This window comes from Motacilla alba, chromosome 5 (genome assembly GCF_015832195.1).
Source record: "Motacilla alba alba isolate MOTALB_02 chromosome 5, Motacilla_alba_V1.0_pri, whole genome shotgun sequence".
NCBI classification, from domain to species: Eukaryota; Metazoa; Chordata; class Aves; order Passeriformes; family Motacillidae; genus Motacilla; species Motacilla alba.
Window position 1 is genome coordinate 6,739,519 of NC_052020.1, and position 7,385 is coordinate 6,746,903.

Consider the following 7,385-nt stretch of genomic DNA (forward strand, 5'->3'; position numbering starts at 1 on the left):
TTTTATGGACCATACTCTATGGACTGGATCCGTTGGTATTTATGTACCTAAAACATTTGATTTGGACCTTTTTTTCATCATGTGAGTTGCATTCTGATTATAAGAGTGGTCTGGCCAAATATTATTAGGCATAATATTGCTCTTTGTCCTACAATGGTAAAACTGGCTGCAACCCCAAGCAGTTTATTAGAACATCCATGTTTTGAGGCTCATTTAGTTAATTTAATAATCATAAAAATTTTGACTGAAGAGTTAATTTAGATCTTTTTGCCTACTAAACTCGTTATGCATTCCAAGCAGTTTTAATAGCAACTTGGTTAATTTCTCACTGCATTCATATTGTTGTTATCCCGCCCTGCACGATGTGGGAAGCCATCCTGTTTATCCTGCATTACAAAATTAGGACTGTCACACTTTCAGGAGTGCAAAGTATAAAGGAGATTGAGATCTTCCTCTTTACCCCCACAGGTCTTTTCACTCTCTCTTTTCATGGAGATAAGAAAAATCCAAGCCCTTTAAGTGTGGTATGATGTGAAAGTATCCACTGGTATTTCTTGGTATTTCCTGTGGAGCAGTGTGCTGACATTTAGGTATTTAAAAGATATTTATACCCTGTTGATTTTTTTGCCTTTAAGGATGTATTTAAAAATAAATAAGTGCTTAATGTCAGCTTTGAGCTGTGGACAGAGTGAATGAAGATTACAGGGTGGAATGCCCTTTCAAGACATGAAAAAAAGGTATGTGTAAAAAAGAGAAAAATAAAAGTGAAATACTGTGATATTAAAATCCTTGCTAATGTAAAATTATTTGTATTTTTAATATATTGATTAAAATCTACTGCATATAAATATATTTGGTATGTTTATATTAATTTATACAATTTACATGCTAAGCAGTGGCCAAAATTACCATGTAACCTACTGAGAAGAAACCCCACTCTTTGCCTGAAGACATTATTGTGAAGAACCTCAAAGATAGGGGGAGATATATATATCTGTATATATATATGGATTAAATAGATCCTATTTATACATCTAAACCAAAAATAAAACTGTATGACGAGTGGATGCAGAATTGGTCTGTGTTAGGACTGTGCTAATTTATGGTGGTGACCTTTTTTGTGGTACCAATACAACCAAATTTACTCCCAAAACAAATAGCCATTTTCAAGTTCTACAACTTGTAACTTCTTTTTTTTCTTGTTTTTTTTTTAACCAGGGATAAAACATCTTTCTGAGCTGTAAAAACTCAATTGTTTGTAAATATCCCAATCATCTGCAAATGCAATTCCCATCCCACATCGTGTAGCGTGCAAAAAGTTGGCATTTTACAGACTGCATTATGGTATGGAGAACTAATTACAGCAACTCACAGTCATCTGAGCATGTAATTATATTTATTGATTAAAATAATGCCACGATTTCACTTTGCAGTGCCATTACACTGGTACCCACTCAAACAATTCCTGTCAAACCATGTCAAGCCGGAGCGCTGAAGAACTCCCTTAAATGGATCTGGCGATGCAACAGGTGGCCTAATCACTTTAGGTAGGTCCATTGCAGCCAAATTCGGGGAGGAGAAGCTGAAGACACAAGTAGGGCTACGACTGACTCTGGCAGAGGGAATCTGGACAGCTGGGGGCCCAGTCACCAGCTGTTTGCAATGAACTGCCACCTCATGAGCTGGGGCTCGGGGGAAATCTCGCAACGCGCCTCCGTGTTCTGTGTCACAGCCCTGGGCAGTGGGGAAGTGTTCTGAGGGCCCGCCTCTCAGGATTTATGTAGGCACCAAATTGTTGGACAATTAAATGGCAGAAGTCCTGTCTTGGTTAGCAGGGACGCGGAGTTATTTCAGAAATGCAGTTGGGTTATGCTTGGTTGTCACCAAAGCGGGTGCCCTGGTAGGGTGGCCCTTTCACTGCAGGCAGGGCTTGTAACAGCATCTACTGCTCAGGCTGCCAGGCACTTCCAGCCCTTAAGGCCTATTTTCAGCTGTTCACAACTTTGTCAAAGTAGCTTTTCAAACTAAGTTTTTCCATGTTTCATTTGGTGTCTGCCTCCGTCTGAATTCTCTTCAGAAGGTTTCAGCCAGAACAGTTTAATGTCTTCCAAGAGCTAGACTAGAAAAAAATACAATGTTTTCCCCATGCTACAAAAATATTGGATTTTTTTTTTTCTGATAAGATGTAGTTGTCCCACTCTGGGAGATAATTTTTACTCAGCCCTGTCAGGGATATGTGACTCTTGTTCACATCAAGAAAATTAGGTAGCTACCTACCACAGATTCAAGGGGTACAAGATCAGATATGATGTGAGGAAATGAGGATAAGGAAACTGGCAGGGAAATAAAAAAAAAAAATTATGGTGAGTTTTTAGCTAAAGAGGATAAGTGGGCCATGCATAGTTAATGAAAGCCAAGCTGGACTGCACCATGTAAGAGAGAGAACTGGCTCCAGGAGTGAGTGAGAGTGGAGACACTGATGAAATTAGGATGGTTTGGACAATCAGCAGGCAGGACAAAAGTGGAGTTGGAAATATACAACCTACAACATTCTATGATTCTGTGACTCGGGAGGCTAGGACTTATTTAGCAAACTGCTTTGTACTTGGAATAAAGAGTCCAGGGAACTGTCAAAGGGATAAGAACTGGATAAAACATTTGCTGGATCACTATCCCTTTAGAATATTGGTATAAATCCTGGAACCTAAGTAACATCCTTTTTTTTGGCTGTCAGCAAATTTCTGATTTTGCTGGTGGAGCATTTTATGCTGAGCATCTACTGGGCTGTATTAACAGGATGTGACAAAGTTGAGCACTGACATTAAGAAAGTAATAGAATGAAGGATTTATATGCAATTTTTGCTCTGTTCCCTCAGTATCATGACAGCTTCTTTTGCTCATTTGTTGCACAGGACAAAGTGCTCTGGGACTGAAGCTTGCAGGAGCAATGCTTTGAATATCCCAGAGACAGAGTGATAGTCTATGAAATTCAGAGCTCTAAGAAGACTCAAGTTTTGAGTGCAGTGATGAGGAAATGAATTCTTTGTCAGTAATTGAGTTCTAAGTGAAAACACTTAGCAATACTTATTCTTTGCTTTGTGGCTGTATACCTGAGGATCCTGGGCCTAATTTGCTTGTTTGCTAATTTGCTATTTGCCTTTGCCAATCACCATAAACTCCAGATTGCCAGTTTAACAAATAAATTAGTACCAGTTTAACAAACTAACAAGTACACTGAAAAATCAAATTCTGAGAATCTGAAGTAAGATGTGTAAAATAAGTAGATTCAAAAGGAGGAATTCTTCTGTAGTTTGTTTTTTATTGCAAAATGAGATGATGTGGATACATACAAAAGTGTTAATCAACATCTGCAAAACACACACATTGTGGAGGAAAATTAGGAAGAAATTAATAATTCCTACTACATGGACAAAGTGCTGATAATGAAGAAAACATGAGCATTTATAAAGCAACCACTGTCCATCCTGTCCAGCAAATGGGGCAGAAACATATGGGAAAAATAATCTCCTTGGTAAATGAGTATAACAAAATGGAGGAAAAGTACCTTTACCTCCCCATACGAATGAGAAGAAACCAATACTTCCTTCTCTCTAAGGTGCTAATGAGTGCCCAGATATGTAATTATGTGTAATTAGTGTCCAGACCCTTTTCACAGTTGACTGTCCCACAGATGTGGAGCTTCCAGCTCTGAGATGTGAGTGCTCTGGGTGTATGAAGAAATTTAAAAAAAAAAAATTTAGAATGAAAACACCCACAGCATTTAGGTATGCATGGGAGACTTTTAATTTTGCGTGTTGACCTCAGATCCCCAGACTGCATATGAGTGGTACATGTCTATTTTTTTTTTTTTTTTGAAAGGCCCAGGTGAGTTTGAAAGCTGGATCCTGTATTAAAAGGAATACTTGAACCTACATCTATAGCGAATGAGTTTAAACCCATTTCCTGACTGCCTCCCCTTTGAGAAGCCTTAAAACTCTTCATCCAAGTCTCTAACTGATACTTATGAGGTGGAGAGTCCCTATTTTGCTCTTTCAAGAATACCTTTATCTTTGCCATAGTTTTTTTTAAAAACTCCATGTAATTGGTGCTCTTTTCTGGGAATTATTACCAAATCATGAAATCTAGCTTTAGTTGTTTCTCCTCCCTAGTCATTGTATGAAGACAAGTTCATGGAAGAAGGCTTCATCAAGGGCTTTTAAGTGCAGGAAATTCTTATGGTACAGAGTGCTGAGAGCTGAAAAGGGTATTAAAGAAGCATCACTAAATTCTTGTCCTATTCTTAGTCTCTTTGAAGACATCCCCCGTCATTATGATGGGAAAAGGTGCAGAGTTAGCTGATTCTACAGGGTTCTTCCCTACTGGTCCAGGACACAGTATTTCTCTTTGCATTTGAAAACTAAGGATCTGTCCATGATGGTGCTTAGAATAGATCACTGGGACAAATGTTTTGAGAGGGTTGGAAGAACTGGCTTCAGCTGTCTGTGTCCTGGACAAAGCAGTGCTGTACTGAAAGGATGGAGAGGAGGATGGCAGGGAGAACTGGGAGCTGCTTGCAGACACGTGACTTCCACACTGTCTGTGCTGATCCCAGAGCAGGTACTTCCAGGAGCATCCCTGGTGGTGAGATACCTGGTTTTGTGTCTTGCTCCCTTGTGTCTTTCCTTAGATGTGCTTTCCTTGGCGGGCACCTCAGACTGAACACAGCGACTTCCAGTTTTTCATTCCCTGTAAAATGTCTCCCACCACACCTACGCTTAAAAGGGCACAGGATCCAGCCAGCTAATTTGTTCCTAGGCAGTTAAACTACTTCACACGAGCTCCAGACCCTGGAGTAGGTTTAACATACTATTTAAAGAGTATGTGAGCAGTGCTGTGTATGGAGGGGGATCTGTATCTGACTTAGAGCGATAATCTAATTGGAGGTAGTCCTTTGTGTAACCCTGTTAACATTTTAGACTATTCTGGGAAACCCCATGGCCCAAGTACTATGGAATGTAGTCAGGAAAAACAGTGTTTTCTCAAATATTTCAGCTGTGGAATATTTATTTTGTAGCCAGAGAAACTTGTCACCAAGCAACTGACCTTGAGTAGGATTCGCTGCCAACTTGGAAAAAAAGGGAAAAAAACCTGCTTACCTCTGCTCAGGCTGCATGTGAGAATTACAATGCAAGGAGGAGGAATTTATTACAAAATATCCATCTGACAGGATTCATCGTTAGTGGTCTCAGATCAGTCAAGTCTTTTCCCTTCACCTGCCCCTGAGTCACATAATTGACAGAAGCCACTGGTGAAGGTAGTGGTACAGGGAAACCAGTGATTTCAAATCCATCCCATTTTGGGGACTGTGTTTTCAAAGCCCTGCATAATGGGGTTGATTGTGCATTCTTTGCTGGTCCAACATCAGACAAGGACACAACTCGGGATTCTGCTGAGATTATTTTATTGACTGAATGTATTTGCTTGAGCAGGCTTCCAGAGGCTCAGGTATTATGTGTTTTTAGAGTTCAGGTACCCAAGCTGTTTCTTAGAAGGAGCTAAAGATTCTCAGCCTGCACACAACGGATGAAGCCCAAAATGGGACATGAATTGCTTTGAAGGAAACCTGGAGCAATGTGGTGGTAAGTGTTCCACACAAACAAAGCATTCCCCACTGCACAGATCTGATGAATGGGGAGTGCCTGATTGGGGAGTTCTTGGTAACAAAGCTGCCCATTTCACTGGATGCATCTGGAACAAAAAGTCATTCTGGATTAATTCTGATGTCATGGAGAGTCATTCCCTGCTGTGGGAAGGGCTGTGATCAGTGCTTCCACCTCTGCTTCTGGACTGAGGCCTTTACCAGCCATACTAATGGGGAAGAATGTTCATTAACTGCTCTTTTGAAAGATAAATGGCCTGTTTTGCCACAAGTGGCACAATAGGTAATGCCACCTGCCTGGATAAAGAAGAGGAGAACATTATTGCTTGATGCAAGAATCAGGCTTGTAGTGAAGTCTTACGGAGAAGTGAATTGCAAAACTCTGCAAAGAGCTGTGAATTTGAAGGGTTTTAGAGCAGTCTCAGTGATGTTTCAGAACTTTTCACAAGATATCTGAGCACTGTTTCTCAAAGCATGGATCTTCAGGGGTTTCCCAGAGACACCCAGGAAGCCCCTGTTTGTCTGTTTTTCCAGTGTGTCTTGGTTTATCTGCTCTTTGTTGTGTGGACAGTGCACTTCCATGCTTCACTGCCTACTCTGGAGATGCTGCTTGGGTTTTTCTCCTAGGAGAGGTCAGATGTCAAATTCTTTCTGTTTCTGAGCACAATGGGAGCTTGCCTGTGGAGCTGCTGCTCAGCCTCCCAAAGCTTCCTCTCCAACCTTGCCTCTTCTTTCCATGTTGTCCCCCTCCTTCAGAACAGTGCCTGTCAGTTGACCTCATTTTAGCAGTCAAGGCCCCACATGGTGGCATCACCTGTTCTGCAGCTTGGTCTTTAACTGATGGTGGAGATTGTGTGCGCACATGGTGGCTTGGTCAGCTTCACTGACCACAGATGATGGTAAAATTGCAGTGTTGCATCAGGCATTTTCATGGCTCGTGGGAATTAATTGGAAAGTTCAAGTGGTGGATTACTTAAAAAAAAAAAAAAAGCTTTTTAAAATATATTTCCATCACACAAGAGTGATTATTCTTCAGTAAGACAGGAAAAGATTTATTGAACGTGAAGATAAAGATGCTTACCAATTTTCTGGTGTGCTTAAAGGAGTTAGTCTCCCCCAAATTCTACTCATGATATTTTTCTCTAGCTAAGAGTATGTGTAACTTCTATGCTGATTAGTTTGAGATTTTTATTAACATAGTTGTATTTTGGGAAAAAAATTGAGGTTCAAGGCTGGATTCTAAAAATGTAGAGTTAATCAAAATATTGTTCTCTACCTTAAAACCAGATAAATTGACCTTTGGTGCAAAATAGTGCTTATTTGTGATGAATTCAGTTTCTGTCCTCTACATGTTAGAGTAATATTATTAACAGTAAAATCAGCTCTACAGATAATGTATACTGAAATGTATAACCTTTTTGATATAATTATATGTAGAAATTGATATGTTCTGAGCAATCTGTGTCTCTATCAGTGTCTCTAGATCAAGACTGTAAAGACAGGTTTGGGAATTAAAAGAATTTTTTTTTCCTCATAAATATTAACATTTTTTCAGCAGAACTGGGGTCATGGTTCTTTCCAAGCTCTCCCTCAGCCAATTACCTGGGAATTTTGTCACCCAGGCTAGGATCAATGCTGCTTGTGTTGTGTGTGGAAGGGAGAAACCTTTCCTGGATGTATTTGTTTCCTTGTCTTCAGATCACCCTGATTTAATTTATAGAAGAGC